The sequence below is a fragment of the Ursus arctos genome, unplaced genomic scaffold (genome assembly GCF_023065955.2).
Source record: "Ursus arctos isolate Adak ecotype North America unplaced genomic scaffold, UrsArc2.0 scaffold_10, whole genome shotgun sequence".
Taxonomy (NCBI): Eukaryota; Metazoa; Chordata; class Mammalia; order Carnivora; family Ursidae; genus Ursus; species Ursus arctos.
In genome coordinates, this window is record NW_026622764.1 from 57,220,301 (window position 1) to 57,245,832 (window position 25,532).

The following is a 25,532-nucleotide window of genomic DNA, read 5'->3' on the forward strand; positions in this document are numbered from 1 at the left end:
ATTTTCCCAAAATTTCAGAAAAAAATAGTAAAATTCCATTTTATATGTTCTTAATTCAACAGTACTCTGTAAATGTTTGTAAAATGGTTTGGAGCAAATGAATAAAGCCCCTAAAATAAATACATGTATTATAATTATACTTCATCTAAAACCCAGAGAGTAGTATGTAAACTGAATTTTTAGAAAGAGATTTCTATGTTAACTGCACTAAGGCAGGTTGTTGTAGAAAGGAAATCTATATACAGAATTTAAAAAATAATAACAGCTTTATTGAGCTATAATTCACATATGACAAAGTCCAGCCTTTTAAAGTATATAATTCAATGTTTTTTTGTATGTCCACAGAGTTGTGCAACCATTGCCATCACCTCAAAGAGAAACCACACACCCCTTAGCAGTCACTTCCCATTTTGCTGCCGCCTGGACCCTGGCAATCATTAATCTACTTTCTGACTCCAGGAGTTTGCCTATTCTGGACATTTCATATACATGGAATCATACAATATGTGGTCTTTTTTTCTGGCTTCTTTCACTGAGCATGATGTTTTTCAAGTTCATCCATGTTGTAGCATGTATTGGTACTTCATTCCTTTTTGTGGTCAAATAATATTCCACTGTAATAAATATATCGTATTTTGTTTATCCACGCATCAGTTGATGGACATTTGGGTTGTTTCTATTTTTTGACTATTCTGAATAATATTACTATGAACATTTGTGTACAGGTTTTTTAGTGAACATGTGTTTAAATTCTCTTGGTTATATATCTAGGAATGGAATTACTGGATCATATGGTAACCCTATGTTTAAAGGTCTGAATAACTGCCAAACTATTTTGCAAAGTGGCTGCATCAATTTACAACTCCAGCAATGTACAATTTCTGCACATCCTCACCAATACTTGTATAGTCTGTCCTTTTTATTTTAGCTGTCCTATGAGGTATGAAATAGTATCTCACTATCGTTTTGATTTGCATTTCCTTGATGATGCTGAGCTTCTTTTCATGTGTTTTCTTGGCAATTTAATATCTACTTTGGAGTAATCCTATTCAGATCCTTGGCCCATTTTTAAATTGGGTTGTTTATCTTTTTGTTCTTGAGTTATAAAAGTTCTTATATATTCTGGGTACAAGTCCCTTACTTGTTGTTGTCTTTTCACATTCTTTTTTTTTTTTTAAGATTTTTTAAAAAAAATAATTTCTACATGCAAGGTGGGGCTCGAACCCACAGCCCTGACATCAAGGGTCTCACGCTCCACAGACTAAGCCAACCAGTCTTTTCACATTTTTGATGGTGTCCTTTGAAGCACAATAATTAATTTTGACAAAGCCCAATTTATCAATTTTTTTCTTTTGTCACTGTGCTTTTGTTGTTATATCTAAGAAACCACTGTCTAATCCAAGGTCAGAGAGATTTACTCCTATGTTTTTTCTATAGTTGTACACTTTCAGCTCCAACATTTAGGTGTTCAATACATTCTAGGTTAATTTTTCTGTATGATGTGAAATAGGTGTTCAACTCATTTTTTGGCACAGACATCCGGAAGTCCCTGCGCCACTTGTTAAAAGGGTCATTCTTTCCCCTATGGAATTGTCTTGGGATCCTTATTGAAAATTATATAGGACTTTTTATAACTCAGATAACAAAGATTTTATCTGACTGCAAAGAATAGTAATGGTTGGTTTAATCTTAATGAATATGGGTAGTCAGAAAGCAGGTACCAAGATCTTTTAAATACCTGTGTACATGTTTTAAACATGGTTGTAAAGATTAATGGGAGTTTTTGTATTAACTATTCCTTTTATAGTTACTTTCGTAAAAGTGAGTAGGAAAACCACATTTCCTCATGGGTCCTTCGGGGGGACCTCCGGTTTGTCAGTCTTTATCCTTCCCACCCCATCTCTCCTCATTAGTTCCCTGGATGCAGCACCCTGGTTTGGGTCGGTACTAAGAACTCTTCCTTTCACCATTGGTCCTCATCCTCATCAGACCTCATGCTTCCTTTTTACACAACTAATACTTTGTCCACTTTACTCTCCTGAAATGTAACTCATAGATATTATAATGTATCTACGTAGGAAATTTCAGAAAATCAATATAATGCCCTTACTATTAAATAAGGAGGCACGCATTCAGTTGTTGGTGATTAACAATATCTTGGAGATCATATGCTTTGATACTGTCAGAGAATAGTGTTGGGATTGAGAACAGAAACAAGTACAAAAGGCTAAAAAGAAGTTGTATGGTACTCTCTCAGGACAGTGTTAGATTAAGAGTGAAAAATAAGTCCAATAATAACCTCCAAAAAAATAAATAACTTCAATGAATAATGTTCTTATGATACTAAAAATTAGATATATATTAAATTAAATATATATTATATATATAATGACAGTAGTATAAGATGAAATTCAGTAAAATCCTTGCACTTAGTTTCTCATCTAATTGCATAATATTGGCTTTGAGCCTAACAATATGATTCTGTAATCTTATCTGTTACGTGTTTGCATTTGGTTTTCTTGCTTTTGCAGTAACTGCACTAGTGCACTGGGTCCCTTTTCAACTAACTATATAGTTAGTAATACTTCCCAAGAAAGTAGGTATGAACATTTTAGTTGGATGTAGAAGCTCGTGTAGTTAGGCTGATTAAATTGCTCTTTGGCCTGAAAATCTTTATGTTTTCTCTTGTTAGTTTTTTTTATTATGCTTTATTAATTTCTGCTAAGTTGGCTAACAAGGTCTACATTCATTCCAAATGTATAAATTATCCAATTCAGTGCTTTAAATTTGAAAAAAATCACCTTTTAAAATAATAGCCAAGTGAGAGCAATACATTTCCAAAACAGTATCATTAAGCGTATTTCTATCTATTAATTGCAAGGTTGGAAATTGAAAAATCTTGAACAAAGGGTTATTTGTAAATGGTTTAAGTTTGCTAATAAATTCCTTGGAATTTATTAACATTATCCTTCATGTTAATGAAAGTGTTCTCATTTTCTTTCTGCTTAAAAAAGAGCTCTTTCAACTTTTCAAATGTATTGAAAAGATATGTGATTTAATTTTGAAATATTTTAACTTTAATGTTTAATTTTTCATTAAATCAAAAAATTCTACAGTTGTATCAAATAGTGAACAAAGTCTTTTAAAATAATTTCCTGTGGCAAAACTTATTTCTGTGCTTAGAAAAGACATCCACGTTTCAAATTCTTTTTCATTATCATTGTAGTTTGTAAAACAATCTATCATATGTCATTCATCAACTTAATTTTTGTGTTTTTTTAATTGAGGTAAAAAAAAAAAAGTGCCATTATCCATACCTGTTAGGCAGAATACTGGGCTCCCTCTCAAAGATACCCATGTCCTAAATCCCCAGAAGCAGTGTATATGTTATTTTATATGTCAAAAGGGACTTTGGAAATGTGATTAATGTAAGGATTTTGAGATGGGGAGATTATCTTGGATTATCCAGGTAGGCCAACTAGTCATGGGGCATCTTATAAGAGGGAGGCAGGAGGGTCTGACAGGGAAGGAAATGGAAGCAGAGGTTAGAGTGATGTGGGCCGAGGAAGGCACATGGCCTCTAGAAGCTGGAAAAAGCCTTGGAAGGGATTCTCCCTAGAACATTTTGAAGGAATGCAGCCCTGCAGACCCATTTTAGACTAATCTTTAGAATTGTACCATAATAAATTTGTGTTGTTTTCAGCCACTAAATTTGTGGTTACTTTGTACGGCCACAATGGGAACTAATAGGTGCAATAAAACACATAAAGTACATTGATATGAAGTATATAGCTTGATGAGTTTTTATAAACATATAGACCTATGTAACCATCCCCACATTAACATCTAGCATATTTCCAGCATCTCGGAGTTTCCCTTTGCCCCTTCCAAGGCAACTCACTACACACCAAAGGTACGTACTATTCTGACTTCTTTTTGCCATTAATTGTGTGTTCTTGGACTTTTTATAAACAGAAACATACCATATGTATTCTTTTGTGTTTGGCCTTTTTATTCAACTTAATGTCTGTGAGAATTATCCACTCTATTGCTGTATGGGAAATTTGTTTTTTTTAAGGCCGTGTACTTATTGGTATTACATATATTAGTTTATTTATCCATTTCCCATAGACTTTTACCCTTTAATTTTTTATTTTTTATTTAAACTCAATTAGAATCCTTTATTTATTTATTTATTTATTTATTTTTTTTTTTTTTAATAATGATTTTTTATTATATTATGTTAGTCACCATACAGTACATCCCCGGTTTTCGATGTAAGGCTCGATGAGAATCCTTTATTTATTTTTTTTAAGATTTTATTTATTTATGTGACAGAGAGACAGCCAGCGAGAGAGGGAACAGAGCAGGGGAGTGGGAGAGGAAGAAGCAGGCCCCCAGCGGAGGAGCCGGATGTGGGGCTTGATCCCAAAACGCCGGGATCACGACCTGAGCCGAAGGCAGACGCCCAATGACTGCGCCACCCAGGCGCCCCAGAATCCTTTATTTTTTAAAAAAGATTTTATTTATCTATTTATTTGAGAGTGAGAGAGAGAGAGAGCACAAGGAGGGAGGGGCAGAAGGGGGGGGAGAGGGACAAGAAGACTGTGCTGAGTGTGGAGCCCGATGCAGGGCTCGATCTCACAACCCTGAGACCATGACCTGAGCCAAAATCAAGAGTCAGATGCTCCATCTACTGAGCCACCCCAACGTTTATGCTTCAGAGGATTAAAAAAACTATATTCCAATCACAGTATGATGATTTTCTGACATTTCCCTTAAATTTCAGAAATATGATTTTTTTTGCCAACTTTATCAGTAATTCTCTGTAAAATGTACACTTAATCTTGATGGTTTCATTGCTGTACTAGAAAGCAAATTGGCAGGATGTGTACTTTATTTGTGAGCAAAGTTATGAAACTCAACTTCAAAAAAACACTTGAATATTACCACCTTTTTATGTTGGACATTTTTTTTTTTTAGATTTTATTTATTTATTTGACAGAGATAGAGACAGCCAGCGAGAGAGGGAACACAAGCAGGGGGAGTGGGAGAGGAAGAAGCAGGCTCATAGCGGAGGAGCCTGATGTGGGGCTCGATCCCATAACGCTGGGATCACGCCCTGAGCCGAAGGCAGACGCTTAACCGCTGTGCCACCCAGGCGCCCCTGGACATTTTGAAATAAGAACTAAACAAAAATCTTTGTATATGTACATATTTACTATATATATATATATATATATATATATATATATATATATATCTCATATAGATATATTTACCATATATATATCTCATATAGATATATTTACCATATATATATATATATATATATATATATATATATATCTCATATAGATATATTTACCATGAAGGTGAGAGCACAAATGTAGGCTGATACTAGTAAAGTAGTCCCCCTTATCCATGGTTTCAGTGAAGAAGGTACTTAAAAGGTAAGCTTCCCTGAAATAAGGGGCCCAGAGAAGAGGCCCTTGCTGTCTAGGTTAAAGGGCCGAACTGATTTCAGGGCAACCAATTAGTTGATGATAGAAAGTTCTCCTTTACTGAAGAATTACAGTGGATAAATATAGGGAGAATGATACCATTTAAATGTCACCCTTTAAAATCCACTAATGAAATAAGGGATTCAGGCAATGATCATCAATGAATGCTAGAACGATTAGCTGAAATATTGATGGGGAATTTTATAACATACCGAAACCACATAAATCCACTGAATATGCTTAGTTTCACTAAAAGTGGAAAACTTGACATTATGTCTCCTAATGTGGGGCAATAGGAAGAACACAGCATGAATGCAAAGTATTTCTGCCTTTAAAGCTGAAGCAGAATCTGACAAAACGTCTAGATTTGGCTTCCCGTTTATAAGGAATACAGACATAGAGGACAAGTTAAATGACTCCGTGGCAACACAATCAGCCAAATCCAAGTGTAGGATTGTCAAGAGCTGTGCAAGGCGTGGCATTTTACCCTGCTTACGAGCTAACACGTTAGCCTGTCCCTGTTTTGGGGATGCTGGCGGAAGACACAAAATTCCTGAGTCAGAGACAAAGGACTTTACTGCTCACAGCAAAAGTAGTATAGTCAGAGCTTCATGTTCCTTTGTCTTGGTTCTTCATGCCGCAAAAGTCCCACAGAACTGACACAAAGGGCCTGTGATGGATGCCTGGGCACGAAGTGAGTTGCAATAGAGGAAACGCTGAGTTTAGGGGATTCATCGTTTGTATAGTGAGTGAGAGCCAGCCTGCTCTTTTTCCAAGGGGGGAGACATTACCCAGCCCAAGGTTGCTTGCTATAAACACAACCTGCAGAAATGGACCGTGTAAAGAATGGTTAAGGCTTTGCATTCATGGCATACCCAGTAAGAACACGCAAGGACACTCAGGGCCCAAGGCAGATTGCCTCTCTCAACAATCCACCCCTCAGCCCACAATAACACATTCCTGGCCAAACTTGAATTTTTACATGAGTATGCCACTCCATCAGCCACTCTGATTAGGCTGACCACAGAGGCGGGGAGTAAATTCATTTAATTTGTCTCATTCAGCATTTAATCAAAGCTTCTATCGACAGGACTCCAAGCAGCAAGATGAGGCCACCTTGCAGTCTTCACCTCAATCATACCCCTCCCTGCCAGGGGTGCAGACTCAGCCAACTATGAATAAGTCCCAAAGGGTATCAGTAAGTCTTATTTCAGACAGCCAGGCTGAGGTCCAAGGCAAAGCTATAACCCATTATGATCCACACAAGGGAGTTTAAACTGACCTGCTGATCTAGTGTCATTGCCAATAATTACAGCGTGCAATAGTTGGGCCGAAAAGCAACTCCATTTCCAACAGAGGGTTATTCTGTAGCCCACTCTTTACCACATACAAAAATATAACCTGAAGAGCACAGGTCGCTCCACTTTGGGATTTGTTGTTCAACTTGGTTTGGATCACCATTACTTTGGTTAAGCCACATAGTCAGTGTCACCAAGTAGTTATAGTCCAGATCACCATATATGGCATAAGTAAGGCCACTTAGGCATCAGGAGAAACATATGAATTTTTTTGTTATTGTTTGTTAGCTAGCAATTTAAGCAACACATTCCTTAACTACAATAGAGTAAAAATAGTTAACAGAGGACCATTTGATCTACACTTTTATTAATTTGGTGTCATTTGTTTTCTGGTTAGTTTAAAGATTCCTTATTATGAGAAAATGGAGAAACTCCCTGAAGAAAAAAACCAAAAAACAAAAAGCTGGAGTCATCTTGCTCCATTTTATTCATCACTTTGTTTTAATGCAGAAAATAATGTATTCCAATTGCATTTGAGAATGGCGGTTCCTGATTATTAATTATGTAGTTCTGGAATTCAGAAAGAAAAACTCCCTTAATCCAGACAAGTCGTTTCATGCATAACAACAACTGATGGAGAGGCAAAAGTCCCAGACAGCCAACTCAATACTGAAGTAGAACAAATCTGAGGACTGACACCACCCAACTTCAAGACTTGTTATGAAGGTACAGTAAAAAAGACAGTATCTTATTGGTGAAAGAATAAACAAATAGATCAATCAAACAGAATAAAACCCTCAGGAATAGACCCTCATAAATATAGTCAACTGAACTTTGACAAAGGAGTAAAAGCAGTATAATGGAGCAAACATAAATGTCTTCAACAAATGATGCTGGAACAACTAGACATCCACATGCAAAATAATCTCTCTAGACACTGACCTTATACCTTTCACAACAATTAACTCAAAATGGGTCATAGCCATAAATGTAAAAGGCAAAACCATAAAACTCCTAAAAAAGATAACATAGGAGAAAACCTAGATGACTTGAATATGGCGATAACTTTTAGATACGACACCAAAATCACGATGCATGAAAGAATGAATTGATGAGCTGGACTTCATTAAAATGAAAAACTTCTCCTCCTTGAAAGTCAACATGAAGAGAGAGAGAATACAAGCCACAGACTGGGAGAAAGTATTTGCAAAAGACACATCAGATAAAGAACGATTGTCTAGGGGCACCTGGCTGGCTCAATCAGAAGAATATGTGACTCTTGATCTTGGGGTTGTGCGTTTGAGCCCCACATTGGGTGTAGAGATTAAATAAATAAACTTAAGAAAAAAGAGCTCTTATCTAAAATATACAGAGAACTCTTAAAACTCAAAAAAGTAGAAAACAAAGAACCTGATTTAAAAATGAGCCAAAGGACTCTCTCCAGAGAAGATAGACAGATGGCAAGTAAGCATATGGGAAGATGCTTCACATCATATGTCAACAGGGAAACGCAAATTAAAACAATAATGAGATACCACTACATGCCTATTAGAATGGCAAAAATCTAATTCCTGCGGCAAATTCCTGCGGAGCAACAGGAACTCTTATTGCCGGTGGGAATGCAAATGGTAAACTCACTTCGGAACAGAGTTTGGCAGTTTTTTGCAAAACTAAACATATTCTTAGCATATGATCTAGCAATTGCACTCCTTGGTGTTTACCCAAATGAATTGAAAACTTATTTCCATCTGCCCACAGATGTTTATAGCACTTAGGAAAAACTGAAATTTAAAATTTCTTTCTTCTTTCTTTCTTTCTTTCTTTCTTTCTTTCTTTCTTTCTTCTTTCTTTCTTCTTTCTTTCTTATATATTTTTTGAAAATTGAAACTTAAAATATATTTAAAATAGCACCTCCTAAAATTAAAAAAAACCCTTATAATCGACAATATATGTTCAGGATCTATTTCCAGAAAACTATAAAACATTGATGAAATAAAGTAAAGAAGATCTGAGTAAATGGAGAGATATACTGTGTTTATGGATTGGAAGACTCAATATTGTTAAGATGCCAATTCTCCCCAATTTGACCTACACATTGAGCACAATCCCAAGAAAAATCTCAGCCGACATATTTTTAGATATTGACAAGTGGATTCAACATTTATATGGAAAGGCTATGAAACTAGAAGAGTCAAGTTTTTAAAAAATAACAACAAAAAAGAAAAAAGTTGGAGGATTTATACTAACCAATTTTAAGGCTTATTATAAAGCTATAGTAATCAGGACAGTATAGTAGTGTTAAAAGGATAGATGCATATATCAATTTATCAATTCATCAGAATAGAGAGGCCAAAAATAGACCTACAAAAATGTAGTCAACTTATTTTTGACAAAGTTACAAAGGCAATTCAATAGAGAAAATACAGTGTTTTCAATAAATGGTGCTGGAATAATCATTCATCCATGTGTAAAAAAGAAACCAAGACACATAACTCATACAAAAATTAACTTAACAGACCCAGATATAAAAGTAAAACTATAAGACTTCCAGAAAAAAAAATCCATTGGAAATTTTGGATTTGGTGATCCATTTTTAGATATGCCACCAAAAGCGCAACCCATAATATAAAAAGTTGAGAAACTGAATTTTATCAAAATTAAAAACTTTTGCTCTGCAAAATAATCTGTTAAAAGAATGAAATAACAAGTTGTAAATGGGGAAAATATTTGCAGATCACATACCCAATAAAGAACTTGTATTCCATGGAGCCTGGGTGGCTCAGTAGGTTGAGCATCCGACTCTTGGTTTCGGCTCGGGTCATGGTCTCAGGGTGGTGAGGTCAAGCATCAGGATGGGCTCTACGCTCAGCGGCCTGTTTGAGATTCTCTCCCTCTCCCTCTGCTCCTTCCCCCTGCTTGTGCACGTGCAGGTGTGCTCTCTCTCTCTCTCAAATAAAGAAAATAAATCTTAAAAAAAATACATATAAAGAACTTGTATTTGGAATATATAAAGAACTCTTTTATTTTTTTTGGCTGTAATTTTTTTTTAGGTAGGCTCTATGCCCAACGTGGGGCTTGAACTCACAACCCTGAGATCAAGAGTTGCATGCTCTACCCACTGGGCCAGCCAGGCACCCCTGCTGTAATTTTTTAAAATTTGAATTTCAGTATAGTTAACATACAATGTTATATTAGTTTCAGGTATACAATACAGTGATTCAACAATTCTCTACAGTAGTCAGTGCTCATCATGATAAGTATACTATCTTAATCCCCTTCACCTGTTTCACCCATCTCCCCACCCATCTCCCCTTTGGCAAATCAGTTTGTTCTTTATATTTAAGAGTCTGTTTTTTGGTTTGTCTCTTTTTTCATTTGTTTTGTTTCTTAAATTCCACATATGAGTAAAAGCATATGGTATTTGTCTTTCTCTGACTGACTTATTTCACTTGGCATTATACCCTCTAGATACATCCATGTTGGTGCAAATGGCAAGATTTCACTCTTTTTATGGCTGAATAGTATTCCATTGTATATATAAACCACATCCTCTTTATCTGTTCATCTATCAATGGACTCTTGGGCTGCTTCCATATTTTGGTTATTGTATAATAATGCTGCAATTAACATAGGGGTGCATATATCTTTTCAAATTAGTGTTTTTGTATTCTTTGGGTAACTACTCAGTAGTGGAATTACTGGATCAGAGGGTAATTCTATTTAGAATATATAAAGAACTCTTGAACCTCAACAATAATAAAACAAATAACCCAATTTAAAAATGGGCCAAATATCTGAAAAGAAACTTCCCCAAGAAGATATATGAATGGCAAATAAATATTTGGGAAGGTGTTCGATATCTTTAGTGATTGGGGATACATAAATGAAAACCACATTGTGTCCCTACTACACACCTATTAGAATGGCCAAGACAAAGAGCCGAATACAAAATGTTGGCCTTGATGAGCAAAAGCAGGAGCTCTCATTCATTGCTGCTGGAAATGCAAAATGGTACATCCACTTCAGAAAAAAATTTGGCCAGTTCTTATAAAGTTAAATATACCTTTATCACAAGACCCAGCAGCAATCCCACTTCTAGGTATTTATCCGATTAGAACTTACATTCACATAAAAATGTGTAGGCGAGTATTTATTCGTAATTGCCCCAAAATAAGCAATCAAGGTGTAAATTAATAAACAAACTGTGGTAATCCATACAATGGAACATTACTCAGTAATAAAAAGGAATAAACTATTGATTCATGCAACAATATGGGTGAATTTGAATGCATTTTAGGAAGAAGAACGTAACTGTTGGGGCTGGGTGATAAATCCATGAAGATTCATTATTTTATTATCTGCTTTTGTATGTAATTGAAAATTTCCATGATAAAAGTTTTTAAATGGTATTTTGACATAGTATTTTAATGACATCATAATGTCCGGATATGACACAAATGTGATTCAAGTTCCATATTCTGATGCTAGCAGCCACATCTAAAATGTTGCACAGCAAAATGCTAGATAAATGGAGATCAAATCTGGTAATATAAATTATTTCATTTAATATCTTAAGATCTATAATAAGAAAGTTTTTTGAATGGTTTCCAGTACACAATTCTGAGAGGAAAGAAGACTTTGGCTCATTGATTTTAAGAATTTAACTTGCCTGCGTACTAGAAACAGTGCAGAAAGCTACACAGAACAGTCTGGACTCTGGCAGTGAGAGGCTAACAGACTTCCAGGACAGAGGCTGGGGACACAAGTGAGTACTTTTCCTTCTGTGTGTTTGTCAGTGTAGTGTATGTTACAGAAGAGAGAAGTTTGTACGAGCTGTCTCTACTTGTATTTTCTTTAACTTGAGACTGAAGTTCAAGAACAGCCAGTCATCGATCATTCTTATGGATCTCTTGAGATCGTAGAGGTGATGCTCATGGAATTCTATTTACTCCCCTGTATAGGACCACCTGAAGTTTGCCCCCACTATTGTAAACTGGAATCAGACCACACTGAAGTTTCAACCCTTCTATCCATTCTCTACCAAAAAAATCACCACTCTTAAAAAATTATGAGTAGCTTCTGAGGTGATGGTAGTGTTCTATATCTTGATAGGGATTTGGGATACACAGGTGTAGGCATTTGTTAAAACTTGGGGATTTACATGTAAGATTTTGCATTTAATTGTATATAAATTTCACTTTAAAATTTGAGAAAACCATCAACAAATCTTTAATTCTATTAATGATAGGCATGTTGAATTATTTAGGGGGACATATAGCGATGTCTGCAATTTACTTTGGAATGCATGAAAAATAAGATGAATAGGTGATTGGATAGAGAAGTGAATAGACATGCAATAAACTAAGTAAAATGTAAAATGTTAATGGTAGAATCCAGATGGTAGGTGTAGAGTATCCACTATTGAATTGTCTCAGTTTTGCTGTATATTTTATAAATGTGCATAATAAAATGTTTGAAAAACTATCAAGAAACTTAATGCCACTCTAATTCAGCAGGAAATGTGGAAGAGGCCACCGCTATGATTAGATCTGTATTCTGATTACCAGGTGCTATAGTGTTTTAGACTTAATCTAATTTCGTGGATTCTGATCTTTTGCATTTTTACTACTTAAAACTAGTTACCTTATCACCCCTCTACTTTGACTTTCTGGTTTACCTGTTAATTTGCTCATTCATTTTCAAATACTTAACTTTGCCTACTATGAGCCAAGCCCTGTGTAGGTGTTGGGGAATATTGTCTTTGTCCCTACTGGGCTTCCATCCATGGCTTATTCGCAGTAACCAGTACCTCTACTCCCTTCATTCTGTCAGGAGTGCTGGTTCCCACGTCTCTGGCTAAGCCTCCACTGGCAGGACCATTTAATCCTGGAATACTGTAGACTGCACGCTAAGGGCCTAGGACGTTTGGGGTTGGGGGGGAGTCTATGAAAAATGTTTTATATTTGAAAAAAAAATCTACAATTTACAAAAAACAAACTGCAAAATCCTGTACATTCCCTAGGCTGCAGAAACAACTTCTCGTCACCTTGATTCTCCCTTTCTTACGGCTTTGGATCCCATAGGCCTGCCGACTGGCATTTCTGTTCCCAGTGGCCAATCTGGTCCTAATGTGGATGCTGGAGGGGAACAAGGAACTCCAACAGTCAGAAGGATGCCTAAGCTATCCTTCTTTGCTCTTTGGACTCCCTTGGGCCGATTCCTTGTTCACCAGGCTATCTTCTGATTTCCATGTAGGTCTGCAGAAAGAATGTAGTATTTGAGTATTTGTGGTCCCTTTAACAGTGGTTACTCAAGCAAACAAGTATAGTAGCTTATAATTAAGAGTTGCTACATCACATGTCTAGAATTCAGGGAGAAAAAACACCAATCATGCCAACGTCATCATAATTATCACCATTATCATCATCTCTTGTGGCCATTAATTTCTCGGTGTAAATTAAGTTGGTAATATAATGACTGAGAAAGGGGGATGAGGAATATTTTGGCCCACTTTCTCAGCCATCGCCTTAGCTTTGAATGGTTCTAGTTGACTCATGGCTCCTAAAGCGTTTTTCTCAGCTTCTGGGTTCTAACCACCACTCTTCTCCTGTTGTTGACTTTACTTGCCCTCTGACCTCATGCAAGGCCCATTTTACCGACTGAGACTTTAGCTTTTGTTTCTCTGCTTTTAGCTGTGTTATTTCAGGGTCCTTTGGGCAAGACGCAATCAGCCCAGGGCCCTTGGCCACAGTGATGCTTCTATGGCTTGTGCTCACTGCATACTCAGAGCTGGGACCTAGACAACTTTTTGCGCATAAAACTCCATAATTATAAAGATTGCCACCTAGTACATACCGACAGATATGGGATATTGGTGTTCAAGACTTTGTTTGAACAAAAGCAAACAACAGAACAATGTCTTATAAACCAGTATTTAATGAAGACCGAGAGTGTTATGGATATTTTATTTTTATTGGTTGGTAATTATGTCTGCATGATTCACAAAATTACTGTAACATTCCTGATTTTATTGTTCCCCCAGGAAATCCTTCTCTATTTTAAATAAAGCGTGTTTTATTTATCGAATACATTGGGTACCTCTACCCTGTTATAGAATTCAACACTGTAAATAAACTTAAAGAGCTATGTGGTTTGACTATTTTAGCAGAGGCTTGGCTCCCTACAGAGAACAGTGATTTGTATCCCTTCCTCTTTGGAACCAAAGGGGACCGATGACAGCAGTTTGCAAGGACTATGTTTAGATGATTGAATCTCGAGTCCTCTTCACATCTCTAGTCTGTTGTGTTCATTTGGAGAACCGTGAACAGATGGAAGTCCATGTCTCTGATAGAGACCCCACAGAACTCACTGCGTAAGACGTACCCCAGCTTGGCATTATCTTTTCTGCATTTTTCTTCTGTTTCTGTTAAAAAAAGCTATAGAGTAAAAGAGAAAATGAGCGCACGTGTGTGTGTGTGTGTGTGTGTGTGTGTGTAACTTGTTTCAGTTACCATCAGTTTGGCATTCAGTATTATTCAAATATATTCATCTAGTATTATGGCTGCTGAAATCGGCACATTTTTTATATACGTGTATACACAGCCTAGCGCCATATGGTTCAATACAATTTAGCACCTCTGATGTGAAAGGCACTGAGCAATCTTAAATCTCTTATGGAACGAAGTAGGGTATAAACCAGCTAACAAACTATACAAAGATACAATATGGGAGATACAAAGAACACTGTACTAGTCCTAACCTTACTGGAACCTAGGGGATATTCTGGTTAAAGGCCAAACTGATACTTTAATATTTCATAAAGAATTATGACGTAAAAGTTTATTAATAGAATAATGATTAGAGCTCTTTTTTATAATTGAATGAAGGAGAGTTTATGTTTACTCATAAATATTTATTATTCATTATGTATTACATAAATAGTATTTATTATTGTTTATATAATAGGTAAAGTACTGTATGTTAACCATTTTTCAGGATTAACTATTTTATATTAAAGCTGTATGAGAAGATACTGTCTAAACCTCTCTACAAGATATATGAAATTCTAACATAACTGTGGAAATTCAACATGTTTTAATTTGTCACCAGGCACAAGACATTGGTCTACCATACCCTCCTCTCCATCCTGGTCTTTACTCCCACCCCCTCCTCCCCCGAATTAGGACAGATAAGGGAAGTATAAATATGATATAACCAGGCAACCCTTCTGATGAGCTTCCACTACGACACCGCAGCTACCTTGGTCATTACAGTGACATTTGTATGTTTTATACATTTTCATTCCATTTATTTCACAAAGTTTAATGTGCTATGTTCAAAATTACTACAGGTACATTCTCAACATTTCCAACAAACATAAAAATATTGGTTTTGTTTTTGCTGATTGAATAAAATTGGGAGGTGGTGTTTTTTGGTTGTTGTTGTTCGGTAATAGGGCTCACGTTTGCTGAGAATTCGGTGAGGGTCTTCAGGGGCAGGAAGCCTGTCGAAGCATTTGCTGTTAAACCATTGGCTGACAACATTTGGCCAAACCACAAGTATCGAGGGCTGGGCTTCAGCAGGTCAGTGTGGCCACTTGCCTTAGGTGCTCAGCGCCTCCCACCTGCGCCAGCCCCTGCACCCCTCCCACCTCCATCAGTGGTGCCTGTTTGTGAGGGTGGGGGTGGGGGTGGGGGAAGGGGCTCTCACTTTTCACCCCATGCACTTCTGTCCTGACTGCGTTTCTCCCACACGTGCCTTTTTGTGAGAACCTTTAAGTTCTACTCGCTTTTGCCTGCGCTTTCCAAAGACATGCATTTCTGACACTTTAATTGTGAATGTCAAGTGTTCATCGTGGCGCGGCCCCTGCCCCCTGGCTACTCGCTCCTCACAGGTCATACTCCCTTCTGCTCCCCCGGCCTCCTCCCTTCTTCCTTCTCACCTTTTGCTTTTTCTCCACTCTCATGGGGTTCCCGTCCTGCCTGTCCTTTCCTTCTTCTCTTGCACAGATTTTTGTGAACTATACCTTTGCAGGCTTCGTTTTAGAGATTCATCAAAGGTCCTCATCTGTAATTATAGCCACTCTTTGTTGCTAAGACGAGTGTTCCTTTAGGCCTTGGTTTCAAGAAATTTGTCCAGAGTGACTTCTGCATTGAGTGGCATATTTCTCCACTTCCTTGAGAAGGCATTAAGGAAAACATGTGCTCTTCCTCTTTCTCCAAGTTCTTCTGCCTGCTGGCTTGTACAGCGTATTAGTTAACAGCAGAATTTTCTTTTAAAGCAAAAGCAAATCATTGCTAGAGGAGACAAAATTAACTAAAAGGCACACTGAGTTGTTAGGTACGTCCAGAGTCTGATTTAGATTTGAGAAGAGGAGCAGAAGTAATTTTTGTATTTTAGAAAGTGAGGAGGTCTCCTGGCCTAGTTTCAAGAACGTGACCAGAGAAATTCTATTAAAAAAATAAAAAATAAAATCCAACAAAATCTAGCTGGGAAGATAAGCCAGACTCTTGTTAAAGTGTCAGAGATCTTAACATATTTTAAATGCACTCATTACTTATTAATTTACTATCGAAATGCATAGATATCCTCGTGGCCCCTGTTGTTAACCTCCACTCCCTCTCTGTGGAGTCCTGACCTTTCTCTGCAGCAGCTCCCACATGAACCTTGGGTGGGGGCTGTCAAGACTACTCCCAGGTAATCTAGGTCTTTAAGGGAGCACAGCTTAGCCAGATTGCTCCCATGCAGGTCATCAGTTTCTGCGCACAGAGAAAATGCTAGAGTGAGTCACAGTCCTCCTTTTCTAACAAAAGGGTATTGTACTGTGCTGTTTGGTTTGGGCTCTTGTATGCCACTTGTGGTTGCAAACTTATGGCACATGAGGCACAGTTCCAGAGAGACACCACTCAAGTTACATTATAAAGATCTGATTTGGGTGTGCCCCAGTAGACTGTGAGATCCTTTAAGGCTGCGACTCTTTTCTTTATCTTTGATCCCCAGCCCTAAGCACACTTGTGCTTAGCTCAGGGTATGTACTAAATAAATGTTGCTTGGTTGGAATGCTGCAGCAGGAGGGGAAGGGCAAAAGCTGGGTTGTACCACGAGCGGACGACGTCCCTGTATGAGGCCGCATCACCTTCACAGGGCCAGCAGAGGGCGCACTTGCATCAGTAGACAGAACGCGGTTCCTTGCCCCCCCCCCACTTGTTTTCCGGAGCCTTACGTTTTGGGTGAACTCAAGGCCTGAGACTACAGACATTTCAACTTAAACCTGGCACACACCATTAGGACATCACCAATTGTACAGAGGAAGCCTATGTTACATTCAGTCCAAAGGCACATGAACAATCCAGAATTAGCTTAAGCAATACTAAGCCATGACATCTCTGGTAGAATCAAACTTAAAGAAGAAAAATCACCTAGTGTTCCAGGAAATTTTGGTAATTTTAAAGTTGGAATGCTCCTTACGCTCACTTGACAAGCTAGTCCCTCTAATCCAGCTACCGCATTTCTCAGACGAGGAAGCTGAGGTTTATGAAATTAGTCCTCTAGACTCCTCATGAGGATAGATCTACAGAAAAATTCTACTTCTTTCGATGTTGGGTTTTAGGCGTGTTTCTAAAACATGTGGAAAGATGGCCATTTGGAAAAACTGCATCTAGAACCCTTCTATCTCTCTTTCACACTCTCTCATATACATTTAAATATGTACATAATGTACATATAAAAGACATAATATATAATATGTAAAATGTAGAATATATAATATATATTTTATGTATAAATTAACATTGAAATTAAATTTAAAATTAAATAAAATTAAAAAAAAAACAAACTGAAATCCTCAAACCTTCAAAGAATCAAGTTCTCAGAGCATTTTAAATGTACCTACCCCTCCTGCTGGCTTGTTTCTGATGAATCATGACTCTCTGTCCAAGGCTGCTTGTCAGTGCTCATCCCCCATCTTCCCCGGGTGTCCCCATTTGAAGGCAGCCTTTCCTTGGGTTCTGCTTTTCTGTTGGGGCTGGAGGGAATACCAGGAGGAAAAAGAAACAGGATAGTATGTCCATGCAGCATGGGAAGTCTGAGAGGTCTCAACTTCAGGGCAAGTTATGGCAAACGAAATCCCTTGGTCTGCATGAGATGGCTCACATCCCTGCCAAAAACCAAGGTTGAGGGCAGTCCGGCCCAGCTCTAACGGGCTGTCACTGGACAGGTTAAAGCAACTCTAAAAAGTGCAGAAGGGGGAGCACTTGGGTTGGTATCACAGGCCCTCCTTGGGGAGAAGTACATCAGGAAAGCCACCCTCCAGGAAATGTCCCAGGAGTGGAGCCTGGAGCCTCCTCAGAGCCCAGGAGTGGGGCAGGGGTAGAAGGGAAAGGGGTCCATAAAAGAGACGCTGGCTGTGAGGGGGCAGGGCAGAGTGGGTGTCAGAAGTCCTGGGCTCAGGATTTTTGAAAAGTGAGGACAGGCCATCTGGCTGGCTCAGGAAGTAGAGCATGTGACTCTTGATCTTGGGGTGTGAGTTCAAGCCTCATGTTGGTGTAGAGATCAATGAAAGAAAGAAAGAAAGAAAGAAAGAAAGAAAGAAAGAAAGAAAGAAAGAAAGAAAGAAAGGAAGGAAGGAAGGAAGGAAGGTGAGGACAATGAAGTAGGCTGGGGCTTAAGGGCCCTTGAGCAGGACACTTAGAAGAATGCTCCCTAGCCAGCAGGAAGGGAGGGGCCTGAGCACTTCTCTGGCTTCTCAAACTTGCAGATGAGTGGGGATCACCTGGGGATCTTGCTAAAAGTCAGATTCTGATTCAAAGGTCTGGAATACTGCCTCTGGCTCTGCATTTCTAACAAGTTCCCTGGTGAGCCTGCTGATCCAAAAACCCTACTTCCAGAAGCAAGGATCTCTTCCATTTGAGTCTGGACGTCAGGGAGCAGAGACCCAATCACTGGGCAAATTCTTTCAGCTGCAGTTCAAATCCAAGGTTGTCTGCAGCTTCCCAGGCAGTAAAAGCATTTAGGGAGGAGTTATTTATGGGGCGAGGAGGGAAAGGGGTCTCAGAGTTAGGGACTCCTCACCAACCTCACAGGGTGCCTGGGAGCTAGGAAGAAGAATGGCCGGTCTTCCCACGAGTGGGGCAATAACAGTCAGGGAGACGTGGTGAGGCAGAAGATGCTAGTACCTGAAGGTCCCAAAGCAGCTCCTAAATTCCCCTCAGGCAGCTTTTCACATGCTACCTGGAGGCTGCCAGGTTGAGAGGTTTTGAAACAAGATACTGGGTTACCCCACAGAAGCACCTGCCAAATGAAGTGACCCATTGAGAGAAGCTGCTAATTGTAATAGAGGCAGAATGTTATCTGTACTAAGTTTAAAACAGTTTTCCAGGGGGAAGTGAGGACAGGCCAAGGCAGCCAAAAAGCACTGGGTGTTGCCTTTGCAGAAAGCTGAGTTACATGGACAAATAGCGTTGCCAGGTGTCCTGTATTGAACCGGACGGACAGTGTGGTGTTTTAGCTTCTGGAGTATTAAAATGCAGCAAACACCTGTTTTAAAAAATCATTATTATTTCAGATGTACTTTTCTTACATTTGGATTGATTTTGAATCAGCAGAGGTTTGTAATTTTAGCTTTTAGTTACTCCTTCTGCTAAGTATTGAATGGACAAACACCACTTACAGGAGCCTTAGGATTCTTTTGAAATGTGAGGAATCCTTTTATGTTATCTGTGTGCAAGGAAACTGTTCCAACACTAATGTTAAGTATTCTGTTAAGTGAAGTCAAAATCTATCCCTTGGGAGGGAAGGGTGCACTCTGCAAATAAAGTGTTTTGTTTCCTCAGTCTCTGTGGGTTGGATATTTTTGTAATCCTATTTACCCAGGAAGCAGGGAAACACAGTCATCTTGGGGGTAGTAATAAGCGCCAACGTTTACTGAAGGCTTACCATGTTCCCAACGCGGTGTGAGACTCGATGTCCTCTACCCCTTTCTGCAACGATCCCATGAGGGAGATGCTCTACTTGTCCCTATTGCACAGTTAGGGGAAACAGTCTCACTGAGTCCCAAAACCGAATTCCTCTTTTTCTCTCAGATCCCTCATCCAATTTATAACAAGTTCTGTCTGTCCATGATAACTCCGAAATAGACCCAAGACTCTGAACTTTTTTCAACTTCGCTCAGGCCCTCGTTACCCATCTTGCTCGAACATTGCATTAGCCTTCAAGTGCCCCCCTATGCCACTCTTACTCCTAGGACTTTCTTCCCTACACACAGCAGCCAGAGTGGTCTTCTTATTTTTATTTTTTTTAAATGTTTTTATCGGAGCCTTGTTGACACAGTGTTGCATTAGTTTTAGGTATCCAGCCTAGTTAATTCCCCTGCTCTATGCTGGGCTCACCACAAATGAAGCTACTGTCTGTCCCCACGTGGCACTATTACAATATCACTGACTAGAGTCCCTGTGCCATCCCTGTGACTAATTCATTCCATCACTGCAAGTCTGTATCTCCCCAGAGTGGTCTTTTTAAAATTGTAAGTCATACAATGTACTCTCCAGTGGCTTCCCTTCACATTTAAAATAAAATGCAAAGTCCTTTCCAGGACTACAAGTCCCTACATGATCTCCCAGTTGCTGCGTGCAAATTCTTCATTTGGTCAACAAGTGCTTGTTGAGGGCCTACTATGTGCCACGCACTATTCTAGATGCTGGGCATCTTGTTCCTGTATAGAGCTTACATTCTAGTGGGAGGAAACAATAGCCGAAGAAATATGTAGGCTATCAGGTGGTAGTAAGCTCTGTGAAGAAAAATGAAGTAGAAAAGGAGACTGTGGGGGTGCCTGGGTGGCTCAGTTGGTAGAGCATGTTGACTTTTGATCTTGGAGTTGTGAGTTCGAGCCCTACCATGTAGAGATTACTAAAAAAAATAATAAAGTTAGAAAAAGAAACAAAAGGAGAATAGGGAGTGTTGAGTGGCAGTGAGGGTCCACCAGGAGGGCCAAGTAGTTAGCCAGGAAAGTCTTCCTGAGAAAGTGACACTAGTGTAGAAACCTGACGGTGAGGAAGGAGTGAGCCAAGTGGATTGTAGAGGGAGAGCATTCCAGATAGAGGGAATAGCAAGCACAAAAGCCCTTAAAGAGGAGTGTGCTGGGCATGTTTGAGGAACAGCAATGAGGCAGATGTGGCGAGAGCAGAGGCAGTAAGGTAGGGGAATAAGCAGAGGTCAGAGAGGTCCTGGGGTGGGTTGGGGTGAGATAAGGCCATGTAGGCCCTTGTAGGTCCCCACCCCACCCCCACTCCAGGGGCCTGGAGTTTGAGTGGGTGGGCAGCAGGGGAGGAATATGAGCAGGGCAGGGATGTGATTGTGGAGAAGGGCAGGGAGACTTGCTTGGAATCAGAAACAGGAGCAATAATGGAGGTGAAGGTCAGAAGGGAGGCAATGCAGGAAGCGGGCTCCAGTGTTGCCCATGGGTCTGGGAAATGAGGACAGAAGATCAAGCATTGGATGTGCCAAGGCAAAAGATTTAGCAGATGAGGCACTTTCCGTGGGATGGTGGCCACAGCCTGCGGGAGAGGCTTCAGAGGGAACGGGGAGAAAGGAGGTGGAGACGGTGAGCAAAAGTGCTTGCGGTATAGAGACTGTCAGAAGCCTGAGGTGGTGGGTCGTCAGGAGAGGACTTTGTGACAGTGGAGGAAAGTACTGCATTCCTTATGCCGGTGGGATCACGAAGGAGAAAGGAGGACACTCGCTAGAGAAGACTGGAGGGGTGGAGTGTGCGTACCTGCCGGAAGGCCATCAGCCCTGGCACCTGCAGGAGGGAGAGCGAGGATGGGGTACAAGTGCGTCTGGGAGCTGGTGGATGTCCTTGATTGCTGGCCTCTGTTTTCTCAGTGAGATAGGAAATCTGTCCATGAAGATGAGGATTAGGGAAGAAGTGTTACAAGTTTAGGGAAAGAAAGATGACAGGAAGCTGAGGAGTTGAGTGTTCATGCAAGGGAGTAGTTATTAAACTGGACTTTGGATCTAAGCTGATTAAGGGCGGAAGTGAGGATATGAGGGAGGAGACAAGCAATCAGAAGGTAGTGAAAGAGCGGACTACTGTAGGATCCAATAGAGCTGGAGAAATTTGGGGTTGGGGGACTCCAGGGCTAGGAAGATTGGGGGGGGGAATTAGAATGCTTCATGTGCCACCATTTCAGCTCGCTTGCCTTACTGCTGTTCCTCCAACACTTGAAGTTGGTTTCTGCCTCAGGGCCTTTACGCTTGCCATTCCCTTCACATCTTTTCCTGGCTTGTTCCCTAACTCTACTCAACTCTCTGCTCTAACGTCACATCCTCAGGGAGGTTTTGTCTGATCACCTAGATTTGAAAAAAGTCTCTGTCCCTTGACTCTGTTTCATTTTTCTTCATGACATTTGTTGCTTCCTGGAATTATGCTATATTCATTCATAGGTTTATATTCTGCGTCTCCCACTAGAATGTAAGCTCCATAAGGGTAGGGATATTGTCCTATACACCATTTTATCTCGAACACATAATAATGGGCACTCAGTAAATGTTTGCTGAATGAATAGTGAATGAATGAACTTGCCCAAGGTCACTCAGCTAGTGAGTGATGGAGCCAAGATTCACACCCAGAAGTCGGACTCTAGAGCCCCAGGCAGGGTGACAGAGGAACTAGACAGAGAGACGGGTGGGGGGGGGGGCTGCTGCAGCCCCGAGTGAAATTTCCACCTCTGAGATTTTGGTTGCTTTCCCATGATGGAGTTTGAGGGGAGCAAGGGAAAACAGTTATATTGGAAGCTTTATTGGAAAAGGCAGAAAGTAGAAGAAGAAAAATAATTTCCTGGATAGAAAACTATCTAGAAGGACAAAAAACAAATCAATAACATTGTGCAGGTCTGAGATTGGGGCATTGATCAAAGGTCACTTACTTCTGATGTGTGTGTGTGTGTGTGTGTGTGTGTGTGTGTGTGTGTGTGTGAAAGAGAATGCATTAAGGGAGAGCTTTTGGAATTAAAAATTAAAATGCAAAAAAATACCCACTTTTTAAAAAAGGGGAAATAAAGAAAACTGCAGACTCTCTGGTGATGAAAGCAAAGGCTAACACTTGAGTCATCTTTTCTGGGAGAGCAATGGGTTTAGAAGATTAAGCCAGGCAAAGATTTTAAACCATCCATTTTCTGAGTTCTTTGAATCTTCAGTGTCATTGGGAATGACTCAGAGCTCGATGCTTGTGATGCAAAACTTACTCCTCAGTGTTATTTTCCATTTGCGAATTGGTTGGATCCATTCGAGTCAAACTGTGCTTTTGTAGACTTGGTTGCTTCTTTTGGAAGTGTTCTTTCAAATTAGGTTACAGAAACAAGAGCTGAATTACACAGACAGCTGCAGAAACAGATTTTTCCTTTCAAATGTAAGATGAAAAAGGGAATATTGAGAGTATTCCTTTAGCGTTGAAACCGACCAACTTTCTTGGTAAAGTTGTTTCTTCACAGTCAGAAATTGGGGGGGGGGGCTCTCCACACTCCCTGAAGAGGCAGCCAGGCCCCTTTCAGGGCAGAAGTTGGGGTCACACAGATGGATGTTTGAATCCTGTTCTGTTCCTCATAGTTGGATGACTTTGGTCAAGGCGCTTTAACCCTGTTACTTCCTTCATTTGTAAAATCCATGTCCCCGAAATTCCCTCGTGGGGTTGCTGTGAGGGTTAATTGAAATGATGTGTGTGGTGTCACGGAGTGATTTGCTTGAGAAATGGAAGTTATTATGTAAATTGCTGGCAGACTATTACTTGCTTTTGTGCACTCATGTTTTCGTTCTAGCTCTGTTGTTCATAGACAGCATGACTATATAATTTATCATCCAAACTGGGATCCTTTTGAAAATGGAAGATTATAACAAGCCAGAGTGGACTCTGGGCTCTTAGGAGTAATTAGGACTAACTCCAGGCAAACCTGGATGTATGATCACGCTCCCAAAGACTAACTCCTGGTAAGACAGGAGGCAGTGGGAGAGAGCGGGCTGCCACCATACCTCCTGCTGGAGGGACAGCAAGAAAAAGGGGAGGGGGCGGGGAAAGGCGGGCCTTGCCTGTATTGGTCAGCTAGTTAGGAACCAATGACCTAATCTTTAGAAAATGTTAAGAATAGAAGAAGCTGGGCCGTGTGGGTGGCTCAGTCGGTTAAGCGTCTGCCTTCAGCTCAGGTCATGATCCCAGGGTCCTGGGATCAAGTCCTGCATCATCATCAGGCCCCCTGCTCAGTGGGGAGTCTGCTTGTCCCTCTGCCTGTTGCTCCCCTGCTTGTGCTCTCTGTCTCTCTTTCTGTGTCAAATAAGTAAATAATACCTTTAAAAAAAAACAGAAGAAGCCCTCTTTCCCTTCCCACGAGCCACTTTATGATTTGGCAAAGGACTTCCCTCTGTTGGGAAATCCCTGGCAGGTAACGAACACGTGCCCTTAATTTCTTCACTTCCTTTACCTACTTCTGCCTCCAGGACAGAGATTAACTTTCTCTTCCTAAAATTGTTAGTGACCTCATTGGAAGATGCAATGGTTCACTTTACTTCTCCTGTCAATATTCAAGACTATACTCAGTTCTTGAGATTCTTATTCTTTTCTCATATTTATGCCACTTTTCCCAGTGTTTGTCTCCTAGTTCTTTTTCTTTTGCATACACCTTACATGTAGGTGTATTGATGGAATCATATAGTTGGCAAAAAGTATCCTTGTGAAGACTGTGGAAAGATGCAGAAATGATTGCTTTAACATCCTAAGTAGAAATAATGCCATAGAAAATGCTACATGTTAAAAATAGGTAAGGAGATTTTGGTCTTAAGAAGGCATTATGACGGCATTATGTGATCCAAAGATAACAGTCTTACCCAAGCCACAGCCACAGCCAAGATCCCCCAAGGGCAGTAGACATCTAGGGAACACTAGCAAATGAGAATTAAAAGTGCCATTTGCTGGGCCTGAGCACCGCTACGAGCTTCAGCCTGAAGACTGCCTCTATCTTCCACGCATAAACAGACACTTACCTCTGCAGGAGCACAGCAGAGAGAATGCTAGGTCCTCTGCCTGAGAGGGAAGAGAGCTGGCTTCAGCAGGGAACAAAGGGGCTGCAAAAGAGAAGAGAGATTCTCTCTTGGGTGTGCAGAGGCAGGCTCATATGAGCTTGAGAGAGCAGATTCTGGTCCTCTCTTTCCAAGTCTGCATGTAGTGAACTTCAGGTGGAAATTAGCCCTGGCAGGAATATTTACATCATGGAAATTGGTAAACACTACAAAGTGTGGCTTCCCACCCCCCACCCCCCCTGCTCAAAACTGAATGTGAACTATTTATCAGCACACCACCAGGAGAGGGCAGAAAACATGCGACACTCCCTTACTCTGAGTTGGCTCTGGTTATAAAATGCACCATTCTGTTTCATTGTGGGAAGAGCCTGAGATCGATGTCTGAGTTCACATCTGCAATAACAAAGATGACAATGACAACCCATTGAGCATGTCTGGGTACTGTGCTTCACTATACCAAGCACTTCCCATGCATAACCTGAATTTATACTCAAATCACTTTATGAAAAAGGAACTGTCGTTACCTCTCTTTTACATATGAGGAAACTGAGGGTCAGTGCAAATAATTGTCTAATGTTATACTGTTGGTAAGTAGAAGATTCTGGATTCAAGTCCAGGCAAGTCCTCTCTAGAGCCTCAGCTCTGACCTTCATGATAATCCCTTCCTGGG

At 39.9% G+C, this 25,532-nt stretch overlaps 1 long non-coding RNA gene across 1 annotated transcript in view; it reads right to left on the reverse strand.

Moving 5' to 3' along the window:
• Window positions 1–15,548: 15,548 nt before the first annotated feature.
• LOC113251310 (uncharacterized) overlaps window positions 15,549–25,532 on the reverse strand; it is a 10,142-nt gene continuing 158 nt past the window's right edge. The window contains exons 1-4 of the long non-coding RNA XR_003314406.4: window positions 25,177–25,532; window positions 24,827–24,907; window positions 17,694–17,825; window positions 15,549–16,036 (exon numbers count right to left, since the gene is read on the reverse strand). The exon at window positions 25,177–25,532 is cut by the window's right edge and continues 158 nt beyond it. This is a non-coding gene — a long non-coding RNA (uncharacterized LOC113251310). The remainder of the gene's footprint in view (window positions 16,037–17,693; window positions 17,826–24,826; window positions 24,908–25,176) is intronic.